This window comes from Danio rerio, chromosome 4 (genome assembly GCF_049306965.1).
Source record: "Danio rerio strain Tuebingen ecotype United States chromosome 4, GRCz12tu, whole genome shotgun sequence".
Lineage (NCBI taxonomy): Eukaryota > Metazoa > Chordata > Actinopteri > Cypriniformes > Danionidae > Danio > Danio rerio.
In genome coordinates, this window is record NC_133179.1 from 64,727,501 (window position 1) to 64,751,053 (window position 23,553).

Genomic DNA, 23,553 nt, shown 5'->3' on the forward strand with positions numbered 1-23,553 from the left:
AGCAAACTTAAAATTAACTCTTAATATTAAGGGTGTCACGAGTTCTCGTGAGATTAAATCGGTAAAATTAAGATAAAAAGTTGTCTTGACCGTGAGGGTGAATTTAGCATTGAAGATTGGAAGCAGGATTGAATTTGAACCGCAAATCAAGTGCTTTGCATACACCTGCAAGGCTGGCCTCCAGTAGTATCTGGATGCAGCCTTTATGATGCAAGCTGAGATTGCATCACTCAGCGATGCAATGTCAGACACAATGCACTTAAATGGAGCTAGTGACTGTGACGGTTAGGGTTAGGGGTGGGGTTAGGTGAGCCCATTAAAAAGCATTGGATGTAGCCCAGATTGCACTGCACCAGGTCTGCAGCCAGACCCCTCTCATGGCCTCTGTGATGCATGTCACTCGCTTGGCCGTGTGGGTGTAAAGTCACCGCTTTTTTTTCTCACCGGAGCGAGATGTGCTGAAAGCTGCTTTAGTAAAGTGCAGAACAGATTTTTAAACGCCGTAATTAATCTATTACCATCGTGTAGGACTTCATTACAAGTAAAAAACAAACACCTTAATTGTTCTGCATTTTGTGATTACATTTTTTTTTAATTTTTATAAAAATATATTTTCCATTCATATATTTGAAGACTATTCCATGAATATGTCTCATCATTAAGAATTTCTTTAAAGTAGTGTAAAAATATCGACTTGTCTCGTTCCCCTGAACCCAATCGTGCGTCTCATCTTGTATCGTGGAGTTGGCATCTCTTCAGACCCCTACTTAATATTATACTACAATGTTTGGATTTCATTTATAAAATGCTATAATAAAATTATCAAAGTATTGTTCTGTGATTGATTACTTCAAGCTAGGAGCAAAAACAGCACCCAAATCTGAACTCCTTGAAAAAGTCATAGAGCTACCGGTAGTTGTCAACAACAAACTCTTCCGCCTTAAAGCTCCGCCTATGCTGGTTGATTGACACCTCAATTGCATTTGATTTATCATTTGCGATGTCTGTTTGAGGATTTGATTCACCATTTGCGGAGTCGTTTAAGGATTTGATTCACCATTTGCGGAGTTGTTTGAGCATTTGATTCACCATTTGCGATGTCGGTTTAAGGATTTGATTTATAGTTTGAGCATTTTGATTCACCATTTACGATGTCAGTTTGAGGATTTATCATTTGCGATGTCAGTTTGAGGATTTGATTTATAGCTTAAGTATTTGATTTATCATTTGATCTTTTAAGCATTTGAATTTTCATTTTAATTTTGTTAGGAAAAAACTTCCATACAAAACTTTCAGCACTTATAATTCAAATGAAAAAAAAAATGCTAATGATTTCAGGACAGCACACTTTCTTCCAAACACCACATAATGCTGCCCTCTTCAACTCTCCTCTTCCTTTATACTCTCACCCATTTCCTTTCTGCCGTCCCATGGGTGGAGACCAATTAAACAATGTTGACTGTCATCACAGAAAACACCAACAATCATAAATGCATGATTATTTGCGGTCATGGCTTTGCAATATACAGAGTGTACTGAGTTTTTTTTTTCAAAGCATTTTCCCAATATATGTCCAAAATAAGATGTCCCCAAATATCAGTCCTTTTGCTGAAACACAGAAAGTTTTGGCCAAATTAAGCCTTAAAATCACCCCAGAATGGATGAACCCAACAGCACACAAGGGGGGAAAGGTGCACATTCCAGCCTTTATGTAGATGCTGTACAGGTATGTCTCATGTCTGCGAGGCAAATATTCAGCAGTTTGTTTAGCTGTTACCCCCAGTGCTATAAGTGCATTTGATCTTGGGAAAATCCACGTATGGGAGGATTCGGTTCAAAAGCCGATTGTCTGAAAGAGTATTGAACGGGCCAATGAAAGCAATGAATTGGCAGCGTAAGCTTGTGCAGGTGTGCTTCATTGCCAATTATCCCAGGATATAAGCACACCTGGAGCGAGCAAACGCCATCCTTTTCGCTTCAGAGATTTTCTGATCGAGTCGATGAGGGTTCCTCTTGCTGGTTCAGCGACTTCAGAGCGAACGAGTGTCTCCCGTTCCAGAGTGGGTTTTCGCGGCGGCAGACGGTCGAGCTGGGTCCGGTCCTCCAGAGCGGTGCGTATTGTTGCAAACTTTCTTAAAAGAGCAACACAGTCATGCAGCACGTCCTTTTCAGGATGGCGCTCCGACTGTGCGTTTCTGGTTGCCGGGGTTTCCTGGCTCCGGATGATGGACACGATCACTGCATTACATGTTTAGGGGTCCAGCATGTTAATGTGGTGCTCGCGGGCAGTTCATGTCGTCACTGCTATGCCATGACCGTTGCCAAGCTAAGATCGCCTCCGGGCAGGTGAGCGCCGTCAAAATGGATCCTGAAGCGGACATGTTAGCCGTGGTTTCCCGGGCTGCTTCGGCCGTGGGGTTGGAGCTGGTTCATCCCCCATCTCCACGGCCGGACCGACTAGATGGGTGCTACGTGGAGGACCAGAAGGCGAAGCCTTCGAAGCCTCTGGTCCCCTTCTTCCCGGAAGTGCACAGTAGGCTCACGCAGTCTTGGAGGGTAACTTTCTCAGCCCATGCTGCGTGTCCCTCCGCCCTCACCGCCCTTGACGGCGGAGCTGCCAGGGGGTATGAGGCGATCCCGTCAGTGGAACGCGCTATCACAGTCAATCTTTGTCCGCGTGGCGCCCCTACGTGGCGGGGTCCGCCCCGTCTCCTGTCCAAAGCCTGTAGGTTGTCTGCCTCCCTCGGAGCCAGAGCTTATAAGGCTGCGGGCCAGGCTGCTTCCGCCTTGCACGCGATGGCCACCTACCAGCGCTACCAAGCGCAGGCGCTAGCCGAGCTGCACGAGGGCGGGTCTAACCCAGGCTTACTACATGAGCTGCGCACCACAACCGACTATGCTCTTCGGACTACTAAGTCCGCCGCGTGTGCACTGGGGATGGACGATGTTTACACTTGTGGTTCAGGAACGCCACCTCTGGCTAGACCTGGCCGATATGCGCAATGTTGACAAAGTTCGCTTTCTTGACTCGCCCATATCCCAGGCTGGCCTGTTCGGCGACACCGTCGGTGAATTCACCCAGGAATTCAAGGCGGTGAAAGAGCAGTCGGATGCGATGGGTAATGTCATCTGTCGGCGCGGTCGTAAGCCCGCTCCGCCCGCCGAGCCATCCACCTCCGCTGTTCCTCGCCGAGGGCGCCCGCCAACGAGTGCTGCCCCGCCCCCGGGCGCGCCGTACAACTCGAAAGCAGGCAGCCGTTAGCCGACAGGGCACCATCTGGCACCCTCGCCCTGATCTTTGGAACCTCCACGTGTAGTCCCTAGACGTGAGGAAGACTTGGGTAACCTACCGAGTGCCGTGGTTAATACCATCACTCAGGCTAGTGCCCCCTCCATGAGGTGCCCCTACGCCCTGAATCGAAGTCTATTCACTACATGGTGTGTCTCTCGCAGAGAAAACCTCAGAAATTGCCAGATCAGTGTTGTGCTCTCTTTTCTCCAAGAGAAGCTGGACAGCAGGCTGTCGCCCTCCACTCTCAAGGTTTACGTGGCAGCCATCTCCGCTTATCATAACACGGTAGCTGGCGGCACCGTGGGAAAGCACAACCTCATCATCCGGTTCCTCAGTGGTGCTAGGCGAATTAATCCATCCCGCCCCCTCTCATGCCCTTTTGGGATCTCGCCCTCGTTCTCACAAGTTTACGCGCAGATCCCTTTGAGCCACTCGATTCAATATCTCTAAGATTTCTGTCACTGAAGACAGCTCTGCTGGTCGCGTTGGCCTCCATCAAGAGGGTCGAGGACCTGGAGGCATTTTCGGTCAGTGACTCGTGCCTGGAATTCGGGCCGGATTACTCTCACGTTATCCTGAGACCCCGCCCGGGTTATGTGCCCAAGGTTTCTACCACCCCCTTTAGAGATCAGGTAGTGAACCTGCAAGCGCTGCCCCCGGAGGAGGCAGACCCAGCCCTTTCCTTACTGTGTCCAGTTCACGCGCTGCACATTTATGTGGACCGTACTCAGCACTTTAGATCATCTGAGCAGCTCTTTGTCTGTTATGGCGGTCGGCAGCAGGGAAGTGCCGTATCGAAACAAAGATTATCCCACTGTATTTTATGCCATTTCACTCGCTTATTCGAGCAGAGGTGAGCCGTGTCCCCCGGGAGTGCGTGCACACTCCACTTGGCGCGTTGCATCCTCTTGGGCTTGTGCACGTGGTGCCTCTCTAACAGACATTTGTAGAGCTGCGGGCTGGGCGACACCCAACACATTTGCAAGGTTTTACAATCTGCGAGTGGAGCCGGTTTCCTCAAGGGTATTAGGCAACCCTTTGGTGATTGAGGAAACAACTCAGTAGGGTGTTGAAACACGCTTGCTGCGCCATTGTCCCTAACACGTAGATACGTGTGCCCTTTTATCTGTCAGTAAAGTTCCCCGTCAGGTGAGCCCTGCAGATTCCTCCGTGGACCCCAGCACTGACTCAGCAGAGGAGTCACTTGCTGGCCCACTACGTTGTTGGTCTGCCCGCTGGTCAGCCTGCATCTTGGGTATAGGTGTCTGCTCTGGGTGGACCCATGTCTTCCCTCTCCGCTAACCTCTTTGTCTATGCACACTCCCCCTTCTTAGGGCTAGTCCATATGTAATTCTGCCATTTTATCTCCCCCCTTGGGTAGCGGATGGCCTCCGCAGCATCCTCCCTATCGGGATTGCACGCTTCCCAACGTACTGTCGTATTTTCCTAGAATCATCTAGACGCACGCGACTTCCCAAAAAATATATCTAAATCCGTAAAACTTCTGTTGAAGGGAGATAAATTAGGGCCAGGGACACGTTGGAAGGCCGCGCCTCCCATGATGTGGGTGCGTCCCGCTTCCTTGACTATCCCCTCATCGGGGGCATTGGTAAGGTGCAGTCATTATGGCGTTTTTCATAGTTCTCCCATACGTGGATTTTCCCAAAGATCAAATCCACTGTATAGCACTGAAGTTCCCCAACCGCAGGGGAACATTCGAGGTTACAGAAGTAAAACTTCGTTCCCGAGGAGGGGAACGGAAGTGCTATACTCCGTCGCCATAATGACTGTCCCTTAGCTGTTAGAAAGTCTCTTCAGCTTAAAAGGATGGCGTTTGCTCGCTCCAGGTGTGCTTATATGCTGGGATAATTGGCAATGAAGCACACCTGCGCAAGCTTACGCTGCCAATTCATTGCTTTCATTGGCCCGTTCAATACACTTTCAGACAAGCGGCTTCTGAACCGAATCCTCCCATTTCGAGGATTTTCCCAAGATCAAATCCACTTATAGCACTTCCGTTCCCCTCCTTGGGGAACGAAGGGTAACTTCTGTCACCTTGAACGTTTCCAGTGTCTTTTAACTTTTCAGCTTTTGATGAGAGTTTTTAAGACTTAATGAAAACTAATATTTTTTTTATTTATTTCAGACCTAATTGAAGAGAAGGAGAGGAGTAAAGAGGAGGAACATCATGTCAAAATTGAGGACAAAACTCATTTACAGACTGATTTTAAAAGGAGAGACAATAATTGTTTCACCTGCACTCAGTGTGGAAAGAGTTTTGGAAGAAAATACATTCTTAAGATTCACATGAGGATCCACACTGGAGAGAAACCATTCACATGCACTCAGTGTGGAAAGAGTTTCAGCTGCTCATCACACCTTAATCAACACATAAGTATCCACACTGGAGAGAAACCATTTACTTGCACTCAGTGTGGGAATAGTTTCAGCCAATTAGCACACTTTAATCATCACATGAGGATCCACACTGGAGAGAAACCATTCACATGCACTTACTGTGGGAAGAGTTTCAGCCAATCATCAAACTTTAATAAACACATGAGGATCCACACTGGAGAGAAACCATTCACATGCACTCACTGTGGGAAGAGTTTCAGCCAATCATCAAACTTTAATAAACACATGAGGATCCACACTGGAGAGAAACCATTCACATGCTCTCAGTGTGGGAAGAGTTTCAGCCAATCATCAAATTTTAATCAACACATGAAGATCCACACTGGAGAGAAACCATTCACATGCACTCACTGTGGGAAGAGTTTCAGCCAATCATCAAACTTTAATAGACACATGAGTATCCACACTGGAGAGAAACCATTCACATGCCCTCAGTGTGGGAAGAGTTTCAGCCGATCATCGTCCTTTAATTTACACATGGTGAGCCACACTGGAGAGAAACTATTCACTTGCACTTAAGCTGCGGTCACACTGGACTTTTCTCCCCATAGACTTCCATTCATACGCACGTGAATGCGTCAGACCGGAAACCAAGTTTGTGCATCAAGTTTCGCAGTTCACTGCGTTGCAAAGTTCAAGCTTGGTGAACTCTGACCTGCAAAATCACATCACTTGACTAGGGCTGTGTATTGTTCTAAAGTGTTCGATACCGATACCCTGAATTCGATACCGGTTTCGAACGATACTTTTTTTCTATACTTTTATTTTAAGAAATAAATTTTAACAAGATTACATAACACATAATCTCAGAGAAACTATTTTTTCACAGCAGGCTTATCTTTAAGACCAATAAACAAAGGAACAAAAGCACAAAATGAACAAAGTGTAGTTAACACAATATATTAGTGCTAACAGTTTTAATAAAGTTTAAGCAGTTTAAGTAAATCAATTTTAAGTATTTGTGAGGCTTACTGCTGCCTAAAGGTTTTCCGGATATCAAAATGACTCCGGAACAGATCCGCGCCGGAGGTATTACATGATCCGCAACAGAAACGGGTCCGCAAATGGGTCTGTACTGGAGTCTACTTGCACAGCGCAACGGATCCGGAACGGATAAGAATTCTGTATCCGTTCCGGACCCATTTCAGACGTTACCCGTATCCGGTAATAAAGCTCTTCATCCGGATCCGATCCGGACCCGTTAATAGAGTAGCTCATCCAGCTCGGATCCAATCCAGACCCGCTGATAGAGTAGCTCATCCGGCGCAGATCCGATCCAGACCCGCTGATAGACTAGCTCATCCGGCCCGGATCCAATCTAGACCCGAACCCATTGATGAAGTAGCTTATCTGGATCCAATCCAGACCCGTTCATTAGTAGATAATTTGGTGCTGATACCTTGAGTTTCCTAATTCAAAACTAATCTGGGCAAAGCTACCTAAAGAAATATCTAAAATCTATAGAACAACATTGCTCAATAAAAGCTTGCATATTTAAAATGTCTGCCTTAATCACTCAAAACTTCTAAATCTAAATGAATGTTTTAGCCAATCACAAAAAAAAACTATAAAAAGTTAATTAAATGGGTTAAATATAAATCAGTAATTACCTATTTTCAAAGTTGCATTATGTATACACTGACCAGAACAAATAAAACACAATGGAAAAATTGTACCGTTAACTTTTTTTTTTTTTTTTCATGTAGTAAAATGTTTTTATGAAGTAAGAGTAAAAGGAGAATCAAAACAGAATTCATTGTAGACTCTTTGCTGAACAGAATGTTTTGAGTGTTGCTGTTGCAGGTGATAAACGCTGCTCAGGAGAGTATGAAGATGTCATGAGTGTTGCAGTTGCACATGATGTAGGTTGCTCAGGACAGGATGGAGATGATGTGAGTGTTGCTGTTGCAGGTGATGAACGCTGTTCAGGAGAGTATGAAGATTAGAATGAATATAAATAATTCAAAAGAAAATGCACCATTAAACCTCCAAATGGCAGTTTGTGGTAGGTTTAAATAATGATATATTAATTAGGTTAAATACTCACAATGCTTTGATTTTTGTAGGCAAGTCTTTTGTCTTAATTCACTTTCTGCTTCGTTAAAGCGGTTAAAGCAGTCTTGGTGATGTTGATGCAAATTTGCCAATCTTGATTTAAACCGCTCCTGTTGATTTAAAAATAACAAGATAACAGATTTTGTTTCAACCTTTCAAATATCTTTAAACCATTTAATTACTCTAATCAATAGGGCTGTAACGATACACCAAACCCACGATTCGGTTCGTATCACGATTTTTGACCCACGATTCGGTTCGTATCACAATTTTTTTTTTCCGTGGGGGGTGGGAAAAAAGATTTTCAAAACAATTTTTTATTAAATAACATTTGAAAAATCTTTATAAACTGAACATCAAAAAACAATATTAACTATACAAATTATTAACAATATAAATAGTAATATATAAAATAAAAAAATAGCCAAAGCTATATCACTTTTGTTTTCTTTGTAACAAAATACTGTTGAAAAACCAAACAGAACTAAACTCCATTGTGTAGATGGTTCAAGCATGTTGAAAATTCTTTTTCAATCAAGTTCTCTTACATAGAAAAACTAAATAAATGGCCACTAGGGATGCTCATTTCGTTAATTTTGCTAACTGACAACCGCCGCTCATTAATCGCTTATTAAGGGTTAACTGGTCAGATTACTATTAATTTTATATTAAACAAATTGACTTGTCTTTTTTGTGTCTGACACATTAAATATTGCATTTTAAAATACTGATTTATTTTTAAATGCTAGCATATTAATAACAGAACAGAACAACAGAGCATCTTCACGCACCTGCAGTGTTTAGCACAGAAGAGCAGAATAATCTAAATAAAATGAATAAAATAAATAGGAATGCCCTGAATTATTTTCAATTAAATAATTAATTTATATTACAAAACGAAAATACTGACTGATTCTTTTTAATAACCGGCATAGGCTGTTTTTTTCCAATCATATGTTTTTTTCTTCCGTCAAATAAAAATAGCTGACTTCCTCAAATTGCCCGCTTCACGGAAAATATGCATTTATTTAATGCCCCGCTGTTATTATTGTAATCACAAAACCTTTTACATTTTTAATAGAAATCATTATTTTAAAGAATATGTCTTGCTATATGGTTTCCTCTCTCTCCCTCGCGGTTCAAGTGTGCGCTGCGTGATGAAAAGACAACAACAACGCGCGCATATGTTGACCTTTTGTAAACAGTTTTGTTGTTTAAATATGATATTGCATCAATGTGCATACATGCTTTATAAGTTGTAAAATAAAAAGTAAAGCCTATTTGTTGCGTTTATTACAGATCCAGGTCAACATCAGTGCTGGTTTAGCATCAACACGTCTGTATCAAACAGCAATATTCTACTTCTATTTTGCTTCTTTGGCAATGTGTCTTTAGGCACGGGTTATACGTTATCGTCCCGCAAATTAAGTATGCCTTGCAGTTGAACAAGGGGCCGAAAACAAGGCGCACCTCTCTGCCTTTATGTTGACAAGGAAAAAAGAAGAAGCACGGTCCTCTTATGAAACGACTGAATCAGCTGATTATCGATTGTGCTAAGGTGTTGCTGTCTGTGTTGTTACAATTGTAATATTTAATAATATCGTGATATTCAAGATTTGTATATTCATACAGCTCTGGATAACTTAAAACAGCGATTAGACCTTCAGAGCGGCATTAATGTGTCCTGAAGTAAAGCGAAACGGCTATAAACTCCAGCAAGATAGAGTGATTATATGCAGAGCCATATACCTTTATCTCTAAATAAAGTATAACTATAGAAACTGTGTTCATCTTAACTGAAAGCTTCGTCGTGTTTCCTGACCTCACGCATCACTCACCTGTCAGTCAGCACTCCCAAAGGGTCAAACAGAAAGTGCAAAGCACGGTTACAGAAAAGTTTGCGCTGTTATAATTCACTTACCTTTAGGCTACTGTTTCACACTGAGGCTTAATGCCTGTGCTTCAAACCACAAGTCAAGTAAACATTAAACAAATAAACAACTTATTTCTCTCAAGAAAACCAAAAAGTTGAAAATTCTTCAGAAACACCATCATGTCAACATTGCAGTGAAAAACGTGACAACTTTCCTTACTCTGTGGAGTCGGGACATCTGGTGAACGCCCATCCCTCTCTGTGCAGCCACATTAACAGTGTGAGCAAAGCATCGTATATGCTGTGAAAATCCGGCCGCTTTGACAGCATTGGCAATGTTTCTGCCATTGTCTATTGTCAAGCGGGGTTACGTTAATTTTGTTTTTGATATTCCTGACACATTCAGACGGTCCCTTACTAAGAGCTCTGTGCGAGCTCTCCCGGCTAAACGCATATTGCAAGGGCATAAATGGAGCAGTACTCGTAATGTCGAGTGAAAAAAAATTGTTTCCTCACGTTCTTCTTCAACTAGCTCAACTTTTGCAGGCAAGCGTGACGTTATTGGAAAGGTAGTCACGGGGTGTGTCGCGAATCTCCTTTATCACAACGCGACACAGGATCGTAGATTCGCGATTTCGATTTCATATCGTGTATTATTACAGCCCTAGGCGCCATGTCCGAATGATACAGTGACACTGACAAAGCGCTGCATCAACCTCTTTGTGCCAAAGTTCATGCAGAGTAGCAGTGTCCCTGGCAACCCTAATGGGCACTTTAGACTGCGAGTTTTAAGGCATTTGCGATTAAGGCATTGTCCAAAGCAACTCGGAAAAGCATGTGACCTTCAGATTATAAGACTGACGTGCTGCCTACTGCGCCAACGAGGCAGATTGCAGGAGCTGGGCAGGCTGTGACACACCAGCTTCTATGTCACTGTGCTGCGATGTGGGTCCTAGGAGACAGCTCAGGCCATACAAGCATGTCAGTATAGCAGAGCGGTCTAAGGTGCTGTGTTCCGGTCGCAGTCTCCCCTGGAGGCAAGGGTGTGAGTCCCACTTCTGACAAACCCAACTTTTGGCTATGCGTTTAGGCACACGTCTTTAACTCTCTGGCACGACCTGGCATGTCCGAGTGATACAGTTACACTGACAAAGTGCTGCATCAATCTCTTTGCGCCAAAGTTCATGAAGCGTAGCAGTGTCCCTGGGCACTTTAGACTGCAAGTTTTAAGGTGTTTGCGATCAAAGCATTGTCCACAGCAACTCATAAAAACATGTGAACAAAACAATGGTCGAGGGCTTTAATGCAAGTGCACTGAAAGGAGATGAAAAGAACTGTCTTGGAATGCCATGTAGTGGAATGTCCTGGGATGCCGTTGATTTTTAAGGCAAGAGGATTTGCAGGACTTTTCGTCAAATCCTTGTACAACGTCAAATAATGACATTTGACAGATCCACACAGAACGTTAAGTGATTACGTGTCAGGAATGGGAGCATCTTGCCATCATTGCTTCAGACTCAGGAAATGTTCTTGGAACTTCACGCTGCCTGCCCTCCAGAGAAGCTGTAGCATCTTTTGCTCCCGGGTAGCATGGACCGTATTGAAGGGAATAATAAACGCTGCCCAGTCATCTAAGCGCTCCCGTGTACCAACCGTTACCACCCTGCCCTGTGTGAGGCTCGAACTCACGACCTTCAGATTATGAGACTGACGCGCTGCCTACTGCGCCAACGAGGCGGACTGCACCAGTTTGGCAAGCTGTGACACACCAGCTTCCATTACGCTGTGCTGCGGTGGGGGTCCTAGGAGACAGCTCAGGCCATGCATGCATGTCAGGATGGTTGAGCTGTGTAAGTTGCTGTGTTCAAGTCGCAGTCTCCCCTGGAGTTGTGGTTTCAAATCCCACTTCTGACAAACAAAACCTTTGGCTAAACGTTCAGGCTCAAGTCTTTAAATCTCTGGCGCCATGTCCAAGTGATACAGTAACACTGACAAAGCGCCGGATCAACCTCTTTGCGCCAAAGTTCATGCAGCCTAGTAATGTCCCTGGCAACCCTAATAGGCACTTTAAACTGCAAATTTTAAGGCGTTTGCGATTAAGGCATTGTCCACAGCAACTTGGAAAAGCATGTGAACTAAACAATGGACGAGGGCTTTAATGCAAGTGCACCGAAAGGGGATCTCAAGAACTGTCTTGGAATGCCATGTAGTGGAATGTCCTGGAATGCTGTTGATTTTAAGGCAATATGATTCGCAGGACTTTTCGTCAAATCCTTGTACAACGTCAAGTCATGACATTTGACAGATTCACGCTGAACGTCAAGCAATTACTTGACAGGAATGGGAGCATCTTGCCATCATTGCTTCAGACTCAGGAAATGTTCTTGGAACTGCACGCCTCCTGCCCTCCAGAGAAGCTGTAGCATTTTTTGCTCCCGGTAAGCATGAACCACATGGAAGTGGATAAAAAATGCCGCCCAGTCATGTAAGCGCTCCCGTGTGCCAAAAGGTACCACGCTGCCCCGTGTGAGGCTCGAACTCACGACCTTCAAATTATGAGACTGACGCGCTGCCTACTGCGCCAACGAGGCAGACTGCTGGTGTTGGGCTGGATGTAGAACAACAGCTTCCATGTCACAGTGCTGCAGTGTGCGTCCTGGGAGACAGCTCAGGCCAGTTAAGCATGTCAGGATGGCCGAGTGGTCTAAGGCGCTGCGTTCAGGTTGCAGTCTCCCCTGGAGGTGTGGTTTCAGATCCCACTTCTGACAAACAAATCTTTTGGCTAAACGTTCAAGGCTCAAGTCTTTAAATCTCTGGCGCCATATCCAAGCAAGTGGTGCTCGCTGCAGAGCCATTTGGGCGAGCTGAGCTCCAGCGAGGGGGAGCTTGAGCTCCTCCTTTCTCCACTTCTCCTTTCTCCACTTCTTCTACGAGTGATGTCACTAGGGGTAGGGTTAGGGGCGGGGTTGGTGTACGCATTAAAACAGCTTACAGGAGGAGGAGTGAGAGCTCATGCTCCCCTTTGCTGGAGCTCAGCTCTGCTCAAATGGCTCTGCAGCGAGCACCCTTTCTATCCAAGTGACAAAGTGCCGCATCAACCTCTTTGCGCCAAAGTTCATGCAGCGTAGTAATATCCCTGGCAACCCTAATAGGCACTCTAAAATGCAAATTTTAAGGCGTTTGCGATTAAGGCATTGTCCACAGCAACTCGGAAAAGCATGTGAACAAAACAATGGTCGAGGGTTTCAATGCAAGTGCACTGAAAGGAGATCAAAAGAACTGTTTTGGAATGTCCTGGGATGCTGTTGATTTTTAAGGCAATAGGATTTGCAGGACTTTTCGTCAAATCCTTGTATAACGTCAAGTCATGACATTTGACAGATCCACACCAAACATTAAGCGATTACGTGTCAGGAATGGGAGCATCTTGCCATCATTGCTTCAGACTCAGGAAATGTTCTTGGAACTTCACGCCGCCTGCCCTCCAGAGAAGCTGTAGCATCTTTTGCTCCCGGGTAGTATAAACCGCACGGAAGGGACTAAAAATCGCTGCCCAGTGATCTAAGCGCTCCGAAGTGCCAAAAGGTACCACCCTGCCCCCTGTGAGGCTCGAACTCACGACCTTCAGATTATGAGACTGACGCGCTGCCTACTGCGCCAACGAGGCAGACTGCAGCAGCTTGGAAAACTGTGACACACCACGTTCCATTTCACTGTGCTGCGGTGTGGGTCCTAGGAGACAGCTCAGGCCATGCATGCACGTCAGGATGGCTGAGTGGTGTAAGGCGCTGTGTTCAGGTCGCAGTTTCCCCTGGAGGCTTGGTGTCAAATCCCCCTTCTGACAAACCAAATCTTTGGCTATACGTTCAGGCTCAAGTCTTTAACTCTCTGGCGCCATGTCCAAGTGATACAGTAACACTGACAAAGCGCCGCATCAACCTCTTTGCTCCAAAGTTCAGCGTAGCAGCGTATCAGTGTACCTGGGAAGCTTAATGGGCACTTCAGATTGCAAGTTGTATGGTGTTTGCGATTAAGGCATTGTCCACAGCAATTCGGGAAAGCATGTGAACAAAACAATGGACGAGGGCTTTAAAGCAAATGCACCGAAAAGGGATCGAAAGAACTGTCGTGAAATGCCATGTAGTGGAATGTCCTGGGATGCCATTGATTTTCAAGGCAATAGGATTCGCAGGACTTTTCGTCAAATCCTTGTACAACGTCAAGTCATGACATTTGACAGATCCAGACCGAACGTCAAGCGATTACTTGTCAGGTATGGGAGCATCTTGCCATCATTGCTTCAGACTCAGGAAATGTTCTTGGAACTTCACGCCGCCTGCCCTCCAGAGAAGCTGTAGCATCTTTTGCTCCCAGGAAGCATGAACCGCATTGAAGGTAATAATAAATAACGCCCAGTCATTTAAGCGATCCCGTGTACCAAAAGTTACCACGCTGCCCCGTGTGAGGCCCAAACTCACAACCTTCAGATTATGAGACTGATGCGCTGCCTACTGCGCCAACAAGGCAGACTGCAGCAGCTTGGCAAGCTGTGACACACCACCTTCCATTTCACTGTGCTGCGGCGTGGGTCCTAGGAGACAGCTCAGGCCATGCAAGCAAGTCAGGATGGCTAAGCGGTGTAAGGCGCTGTGTTCAGGTCGCAGTCTCCCCTGGAGGCAAACAAAACCTTTGGCTATACGTTCAGGCTCAAGTCTTTAAATCTCTGGCGCCATATCCATGTGACAAAGCGCCGCATCAACCTCTTTGCGCCAAAGTTCTTGCAGCGTAGTAATGTCCCTGGCAACCCTAATAGGCATTTTAAACTGCAAGTTTTAAGGCGTTTGCGATTAAGGCATTGTCCACAGCAACTCGGAAAAGCCTGTGAACAAAACAATGGACGAGGGCTTTAATGCAAATGCACCGAAAGGGGATCGAAAGAACTGTCTTGGAATGCCATGTAGTGGAATGTCCTGGGATGCCATTGATTTTAAGGCAATATGATTCGCAGGACTTTTCATCAAATCCTTGTACAACGTCAAGTCATGACATTTGACAGATCCACGCTGAACGTCAAGCAATTACTTGACAGGAATAGGAGCATCTTGCCATCTTTGCTTCAGACTCAGGAAATGTTCTTGGAACTTCATGCCTCCTGCCCTTCAGAGAAGCTGTAGAATTTTTTGCTCCCGGGAAGCATGAACCGCACGGAAGGGAATAAAAAACGCCGCCCAGTCATCTAAGCGTTCCCGTATGCCAAAAGCTACCACATTGCCCCATGTGAGGCTCGAACCCATGACATTCAGATTATGATACTGACAAACTGCTTACTGCGCCAACGAGGCGGACTGCAGCAGCTCTGCAAGCTGTGACAACACCAGCTTCCATTTCACTGTGGGTCCTAGGAGACAGCTTAGGCCATGCAAGCATGTCAGGATGGCTGAGGGATCTAAGGTGCTGCGTTCATATCGCAGTCTCTGCTGGAGGCGTGGGTTCAAATCCCACTTCTGACAAACAAAATCTTTGGCTATACGTTCAGGCTTAAGTCTTTAACTCTCTGTCCAAGTGATACAGTAACACTGACAAAGTGCCGCATCAACCTCTTTGCTCCAAAGTTCATGCAGCGTAGCAGTGTGCCTAGGAAGCTTAATGGGCACTTTAGATTGCAAGTTTTAAGGTGTTTGTGATTAAGGCATTGTCCACAGTAACTCGGAAAAACATGTGAACAAAACAGTGGACGAGGGCTTTAATGCTAGTGCACCGAAAAGGGATTGAAAGAACTGTCGTGGAATGCCATGTGGTGGAATGTCCTGGGATGCCGTTGATTTTTAAGGCAATAGTATTCACAGGACTTTTCGTCAAATCCTTGTACAACGTCAAGTCATGACATTTGAAAGATCCACACCGAACATCAATCGATTACGTGTCAGGAATGGGAGCATCTTGCCATCATTGGAAATGACTCAGACTTAGGAAATGTTCTTGGAACTTCACGCCGCCTGCGCTCCAGAGAAGCTGTAGCATCTTTTGCTCCCGGGTAGCATGAACCGCATTGAAGGGAATAATAAATGCCGCCCAGTCATCTAAGTGCTCCCTTTTGCCAAAAGTTACCACCCTGCCCCATGTAAGGCTTGAACTCACAACCTTCAGATTATGAGACTGACACGCTGCCTACTGCACCAACAAGGCAGACTGCAGTGGCTTGGCAAGCTGTGACACTCCAGCTTTTATTTCACTGTGCTGCGGTGTGGGTCTTAGTAGACAGCTCAGGCCATGCAAGCATGTCAGGATGGCTGAGCGATGTAAGGCACTATGTTCAGGTCGCAGTCTCCACTGGAGACATGGTTTCAGAACCCACTTCTGACAAACAAAATCTTTGGCTACACGTTCAGGCTCAAGTCTTTAAATCTCTAGCGCCATGTCCAAGTGACAAAGCGCCGCATCATCCTCTTTGCGCCAAAGTTCATGCAGCGTAGTATTTTCCCTGGCAACCCTAATAGGCACTTTAAACTGAAAGTTTTAAGGGGGTTTGTGATCAAGGCATTGTGCACAGCTACTCGGAAAAGCATGTGAACAAAACAATGGACAAGGGCTTTAATGCAAGTGCACCGAAAGGAGATCAAAAGAACTGTCTTGGAAAGCCATGTAGTGGAATGTCCTGGGATGCCGTTGATTTTTAAGGCAATAGGATTTGCAGAACTTTTCGTCAAATCCTTGTACAACATCAAGTCATGACATTTGGGGTTCAAATCCAGCTAAAGACGCTTTATTGTTATTTGTTTCTTATTACTCAATAAACAAACAATTTGAATGTATAACGCTCCAAGGTAAATAAAATATGCCTAAGCACTTTGTTATTGTGTTTTTAAATATTCTTTTATGAAATATAAAGCATACTAACTAAAATGTGTTTTTATTTAGTAGTTGTTGTAGCACTGTTATGCTTCTGGTTATTATTGTTCTGTATTTTGACGTACAAATGATCTATAGAAGTGTCATAGAGCTACAGTGTTTATGGAATTAAAAGTCAAGGAGAAGTCAGTTATTTATATATGCATTATTTATCTAACAATTGTCAACAGAACAGTATTAAATATATAGAGTAGAAAATATAAAAATAATAAATTAGTTATTAACAATACAATATTACCAATATAAATAAACAATATATATAAAATGTTCAATACAAACAGAAACCAACGAAAAGTGGACTTAAAAATCAAGGACCAGTCATTTATAAATGAAATATTTATATAACATTGGTCAACAAAACAGTAATGAACATAGAATAAAAAATCCAAAAATAAATAAGTTAAATTTTAACAGAATAAATACAAAATTAACAAATAAAATAAAATGCTACCCCCTACTGTACAAAAGGTGTGAAAAGAAGCAGGTTTCTAGCAACACCTTAACTTTTTTATTGCTTTTTGTTCTTTTCTCTCTTATGTTTAGAACTTTGAATGAACTTTGAGCACCCTGAACACTTGAAACACTGAAATTGTCATTTCTTTTGATTTTTAATAAAAAAAAGTGCCATTGACAATTGCGGTGAAATCTTTGATGCCACTGATGGAGTAGACGGGGGCTGGGGCTATGCCTCAAGTTGTCTCGTCTCCATCTCCTCCTGAGCAGATACAGGAGGGGCAGACTATTGCACCGTTTGTGCTGGAGCAGCAGAGGCAGTACTCTGCTAAAAATAATCACAAAAATACATATAATCATGGAGAAGGAAAGATATTGTAGTAAATATTAATAAACACATATTGATTCATAAATGTCCATTTTGAGTGTGAAAACCACATGTGCATTTCAGCACACCTCCTCTGCCCACGAGACTGCAATGGGCATTTCTCAATCTGAAAAAATCATGAAAAATATAATAAATAATTTTACACAATACAAAAAACTTTTATAACTAAACAAGAATTTTAACTTAATGACTCCCTTAATAAAGCACACAATAGCTTTGTAAATTAATTTAACACAGTTTTTAGAATGTGTGTAATATTTATCTAATATGTAATTGTACAGTTTGTATCTCCAAAAATGAAAAGAAAAAGATAGAGGTAAAGTTGGTTTTATAATCGCACATTCGTTCATTTAGCAGCCTCTATATTGTTTACCATATTACTTTGAATATTCGATCGGAATTAGCATGCAAGTATGATTTGAAAACAACATTAACACTGTGAACCATGCTGTACTTTTATAATCACTAATCATTGTCTGCTAATATGATGTTTCCTATTTAGAATTTGCAAAGAATATTTTTCTGAAATGATATTATTGAGGAGAATGTCTGAATATCCGAATATAAAACCAACTTTACCTCTAGAAGAAAAAGAATGAGGAACTGGACAGGAACATTTCAGGCCTTAAAACCACATGCTGTATTGTACACTCATAATACATTCTCCCACCTTTTCAAATCTCTCTCATAAACGGTCAAACTTTAGTAAATTATTCAATGTAAATCTCAAAATACATGCAAATTTTAAACACATTATTGTTTAAAAACAAGTATGACATGTTTTACACAAATACTGTACTAAACGTACTGAAGCCTAACAAGTTAACGTTACTCTGTTAAGCAAATTTCAACAAACAATATATCATGTAAACGAAATACACACCCTTTGATAAATCTCATGCCACTTTTTTTGCAGAGGAGCTGGCCTGTTCCTGTTGCCCTCATTTGATGGCCAAACTCCTGTTCTGGCAAACTTTTTCAGACATGAAATCCAGTCAGCGTCTGACATGGCTTTATGGGATTTTCCAGACATTTTTTCTCCAAGAAATTAAACGGTTTTAGATTAAAGTATCAAAATTTGAAATACAACACACTAAAACATTAATACGAGCAATTATGTAGATTTTCTTACCTTTTTTTAAGAAATCACTATCAAAAAAAATCCAGTACTTCACACAAAACGATGCTGTGCTATGTCGAATGATGCTGATTGTCGAAAATCAATTAACTTTTTTGACCTTTGACCCGCCCCCAGAGAACCGTGTCATTCTTTCGTGTACCTTCGGCTCAGTTCAGAAAATTGATTGACATCTGATTAACCTGTTTGACTGCACACCTAGCGGTGAATATTGGAACGGTTCCTTCCCTGGCTTTAACATTGTCTCGACTCTGATTGGTCAAATGTTGAAATTGTTTCCATTGAAATTTGAGTCCATTGAATCCCATTTCTGTCGTTCATATGGCAAAACTGAAAGTCATCTTACCGAAAATAGTTACAATAACATACATATAAAAATACGTGCCACAGTCCAGCCTCCACCAGTGAAAAAGGAAAATACGTGATGAGGTGGCCGAGTGGTTAAGGTGATGGACTGCTAATCTATTGTGCATTTGCACTCGTGGGTTTGAATCCCATCCTTGTCGCTCATATGTTCTGGCATTCGAGAGACTGGTGTTTCTGTAAAAGTTGTTAAACTCTCTTATCGTTTTGAATGTTGTTGCAAAATTTAATGTCATCTTTATAGAAAATAGCCGCAAATACATACATATATGCCATAGTCCAGCCCCCATCATGAAAGTGAGTACATACATGACGAGGTGGCCGAGTCCATCGAATCTCATCCTTGTCCTTCAAATGCTTTGGCGTTTGAAAGAGGCCGGTTCTTTCGTGGAAGGTGTTTTACTCGCACCCTCTTATCGTTTTGAAGGATGTTGTTGCAAAGTTTAATGTCATCTTTACCAAAAATAGCAGCAAATACATACAGAAATGCCATAGTCCAGCCCCCATCAGGAAAATGAGTACATACATGACGAGATGTCCGAGACCATCGAATCCCATTCTTGTCGTTCATATGCTCTGTCTTTCATATGGCAAAACTGAAAGTCATCTTACCGACAATAGTTGCAGAATCATACATATACAAATATGTGCCAAAGTCCGGACTCCACCAGAGAAGGAAAAGTGTAGGAGTCCATCTATTAGCCCAATGACAAAACTAACAGCATGGTTGAAGGTTTAATGTATGTAAGCCTTTTCTAGTGCTTCTGAAAAGAATTTAATTATTTATTAGAATTTATTTTTATTAGTTTTTTACCTCCGAATTCAATCTGACTCCAATTTAAATGATCCTAAAATTTAGATTGTATTTCTAATTGTGAGAACGGATCACATTCATCATTTATGATTTAATTTAGAGTTTTGATATTTTCTGAGGTCCGATATTCTAAATTGTACGTTCATTAGGGACCAACATCGCTCAGAGTTCCACGCCCCGGGTTTGCGCTTCTTCTCACGGACAATATGTCGACACTCTGAAAACAGTCAGAGGATGCAGGATTAACTATATTTGAATAAGCTGGTCGCATTAACTCTTACCTAGTCTTAAAAAACCAGATCCTTAGCCAAGCCCATACAACTTGCTACTTCCAGTGGTTGAATGACTAAAAGGTCTACATGTTATCGGCACGCTATGGCTAACAATAATCAAATCCGCCTATTAATCAATTAAATTATGCCATACTATAAAGGTAATGAAGACTCCTCATAATCTACTGGATACAATGAAATCGCAAAACTCCAGAATTAATCAAAACTTAACATTTTATTTGTCAGGTAAAATTGTATTCTGCCAATTACATAATAAATCATCAGGAAGCCAATTCAGAGATGAGACTGTAACAATACAACATCCATTAATCAAAAATAAGTCAAAGAGTTAGAGATGCATACATGACCAGAGAAATACATTGCAGCATAAGTCTCAATAAGTCTCAGAGATGCTGCAATGGGGTGTCTTTTTACAAGATCTCCCCCGTCCTAAAGCACATCTTACCTTATATACTCAAGTCAAAACAAACAGCCATAAATTCAAGACAATAAAAGTGTCACAGAAACCCTGGCCTGGTGAATTTGAGGACTTAACCATCTCTGAGGAGGGAGAGCATCTTATCAAGATCTTATAGAAGTCAAAAACCAAATCAACATATACTAGTGAACTATTACAGTAAAATTAAGACCACTTTACCAATCACACAGAGACATTTAAAATGATACCAAACATGAATATAACGCTGCAAGATACACCATGTTAAAACCTTGAACATTTTATGTTAAATGTGCTCTGATCAGCAAGTCGCTTAAAGGTCAAGAAGGGAGGCTTGGGGTGAAAGTAAAGGATGCATTCCTGCATTCTTCGATTCTGTTGTAGTGTAGCTCTGTTTCTCCAGTCTGTGTTTTCATTTTCAGCTGTGATTTGAATAGAACAGTGGAACAGTTGGTTTCTTCATCACTTCTCTTGTCTAATGAAATTTCATAACAGTTCTCAGGGTCTGATTTTTTAGATCCTTACAGAATAGTGCGACAAATAGAGTTAATTGCTTGCCATTTTTAGACTTGCTGTCTTTTTTTAGTCTCTGTGTGCAAAAACGTCTTGCCTCCTTTTCAGCGTTGGCGCTGTTGCTTAGTTGGTCAAAGCGCCTGTCTAGTAAACAGGAGATCCTGGATTTAAATCCCAGCAGTGCCTAATCTACAGGTGCCAGGGTTGCTTTTTGTTAAGAGTAACGAGTGTTACGCAGCGGGATGTTAAGCAGTAGGTTTCTTAACAAAACTCAAATCCTTAAGAACGCTGCTCGTTCAAGAGGGCTTTGGACGATGGCTTTATATAGCATAGTGTGGTAATGCCTAACCAATTGGACTTTAATATTTTAAGTCCCGACATTCACACATGCAGCGCTACCGTTGTTTGTTTTTTTTCTTTTTTCGAATTAAACAATTGGCCCCTTTCACAATCATTTGGCACTGTGGCTTAGTTGGTCAAAGCGTCTGTCTAGTAAACTGGAGATCCTGGGTTTGAATCCCAGCAGTGCCTTGTCCGCAGTTGGCTGTTCTTACATGGGCCAGAGAGTACTAAAAAGTGCTTTCTGTGCAGCAGAGCTAACATTTTAGGCATCTGTCCATCCCGTTTTGCTTCTTTCTTTCATTGCGCAGTGCAGGCTCAGATACTAGGGGTACTCTACAATAAAGCTGATGACTTAATTGAGCTGTTTTAAATAAGGTTTTTGTTGTGTATTATTTTTTCTTCTTCGATTTTTGTTATCGGGCAAATGTCTCTTACAGCAAAGTTTTGTGGCGCTGTGGCTTAGCTGGTCAAAGCGCCTGTCTCGTAAACAGGAGATCCTTGGTTCAAATCCCAGCAGTGCCTAATGTACAGGTGCCACGGTTGCTTTTTGTTAAGAGTAACGAGTGTTTACGCAGCGGGATGTTTAGCAGTCGGTTTCTTAACAAAACTCAAACCCTTTAGAACGCTGCTCGTTCAAGAGGGCTTTGGATGATGGCTTTATATAGCATAGTGTGGTAATGCCTAACCAATTGGACTTTAATATTTCAAGTCCAGACATTCACACATGCAGCGCAACCGATGTTAGTTTTTTTTTTCTTTTTTCGAATTAAACAATTAGCCCCTGCTGCAGTCGTTTGGCGCTGTGGCTTAGTTGGTCAAAGCACCTGTCTAGTAAACAGGAGATCCTGGGTTTGAATTCCAGCAGTGCCTTGTTGACAGTTGGCCATTCTTTCATGGGCCAGAGAGTACTAAAAAGTGTTTTCTGTGCAACAGTGCTTGAGGTAGCAAAGCACTCAGGCTCTGTGGCGCAATGGATAGCGCATTGGACTTCTTGGCTGTGAGCTGAGCCGTTCAAAGGTTGTGGGTTCAAGTTCAACCAGAGTCGCAACCTTGGCTCTTTTTCTTCACTGACTTAAGGTGTGGTGCGTTTCTAACATTTTAGGCATCTGTCCATCATGTTTTGCTTCTTTCTTTCATTGCGCAGTGCAGGCTCAGATACTAGAGGTACTCTACAATAAAGCTGATGACTTAATTGAGCTGTTTTAAATAAGGGAGATTAGAAAACAGTGTAGGGCCTAGTGGGCTTGAGGAATGACTCGAAGGCAACCTGTGGTTTTGGGGAAAAGTAACTGCCACCTATTGTTGAGATCACGCCTTTTGGATTTGTTGTACAAGAGCCTCTTTATGCATGTGCAAAGTAACTGAGTAGAAAGCATAGTAAATTTTGCTTCCCCCCCACTATCTTAGATGAAACTGCGTTTGGAAGTATCGTATCCAGACGTTTTTTCTTTTAGTGTTAAGACTAAGTAGGCCAGAGCACCTGTCTTGGGAACAGCAGGTGCTAGGTTCAAATCCAAACTGCACCTTTCCCTCAGATTATGGGAGAGTTGCTTTCTGATCTGAAACTCTTCCAATGGCCGATAGCATATGTTTGTCCTGATTTCCATTTTCCGAGCTGACTCTGGGTTTGGATGTAATGAAACTGGAGGTTCCAAAAAACACTTAACACATGATTAAGGATAGATTAAATAAAAATAAATTCACACATTTTTTGCTTTGATCTTGAACAGAGGCCAGGTTACCTGTCAGGTATGAGACATGATCATCCAGACTCTAAAAGACCGTCTTGTCAGCATTTTCTGCATCCTGACATGCTGGTTTTTGTTGTGTATTATTTTTTCTTCTTCGATTTTTGTTATCGGGCAAATGTCTCATACTATGAATTTTTGTGGTGCTGTGACTTAGCTGGTCAAAGCGCCTGTCTTGTAAACGGGAGATCATAAGCTCAAATCCCAGCAGCGTCTTAGTGCAGGTGGTGTGTGTGCATGTTTTATAGAGCTTACCGGAATTAATTATAAAATTGTATAGCTTTGAGGCGTAATCAATAGTGCGACAAATAGAGTTAAACAACCTCTTTGCTTGCCATTTTTAGACTTGCGGTATTTTTTAGTCTCTGTGTGCAAAAACGTCTTGCCTCCTGTGGCATTGGCGCTGTGGCTTAGTTGGTCAAAGCGCCTGTCTAGTAAACAGGAGATCCTGGGTTCAAATCCCAGCAGTGCTTAATGTACAGGTGACCCGGTTGCTTTTTGTTAAGAGTAACGAGTGT

At 42.9% G+C, this 23,553-nt stretch overlaps 2 protein-coding genes and 7 non-coding genes across 10 annotated transcripts in view; 6 read left to right on the plus strand and 3 right to left on the minus strand.

The window, feature by feature from the left end:
• LOC110439559 (protein NLRC3-like) overlaps positions 1–6,509 on the plus strand; it is a 30,944-nt gene extending 24,435 nt beyond the window's left edge. For both annotated transcript variants that reach the window (XM_073948269.1, XM_073948268.1), the window contains exon 14: positions 5,439–6,509. The gene's annotated coding sequence lies outside the window, so the exon portion shown is untranslated. The remainder of the gene's footprint in view (positions 1–5,438) is intronic.
• LOC137487288 (uncharacterized) overlaps positions 1–23,553 on the plus strand; it is a 371,338-nt gene that overhangs the window by 35,382 nt on the left and 312,403 nt on the right. The gene's annotated exons all lie outside the window — the stretch shown is intronic.
• trnam-cau (transfer RNA methionine (anticodon CAU)) lies at positions 11,303–11,375 on the minus strand. Its single transcript has one exon. It is a non-coding gene; the product is annotated as a tRNA-Met (tRNA).
• Positions 12,157–12,229, minus strand: trnam-cau (transfer RNA methionine (anticodon CAU)). The gene has a single exon. It is a non-coding gene; the product is annotated as a tRNA-Met (tRNA).
• Positions 13,233–13,305, minus strand: trnam-cau (transfer RNA methionine (anticodon CAU)). The gene has a single exon. It is a non-coding gene; the product is annotated as a tRNA-Met (tRNA).
• Positions 21,403–21,476, plus strand: trnat-agu (transfer RNA threonine (anticodon AGU)). The gene has a single exon. It is a non-coding gene; the product is annotated as a tRNA-Thr (tRNA).
• trnat-cgu (transfer RNA threonine (anticodon CGU)) lies at positions 21,736–21,809 on the plus strand. Its single transcript has one exon. It is a non-coding gene; the product is annotated as a tRNA-Thr (tRNA).
• Positions 22,084–22,157, plus strand: trnat-agu (transfer RNA threonine (anticodon AGU)). Its single transcript has one exon. It is a non-coding gene; the product is annotated as a tRNA-Thr (tRNA).
• trnat-agu (transfer RNA threonine (anticodon AGU)) lies at positions 23,435–23,508 on the plus strand. The gene has a single exon. It is a non-coding gene; the product is annotated as a tRNA-Thr (tRNA).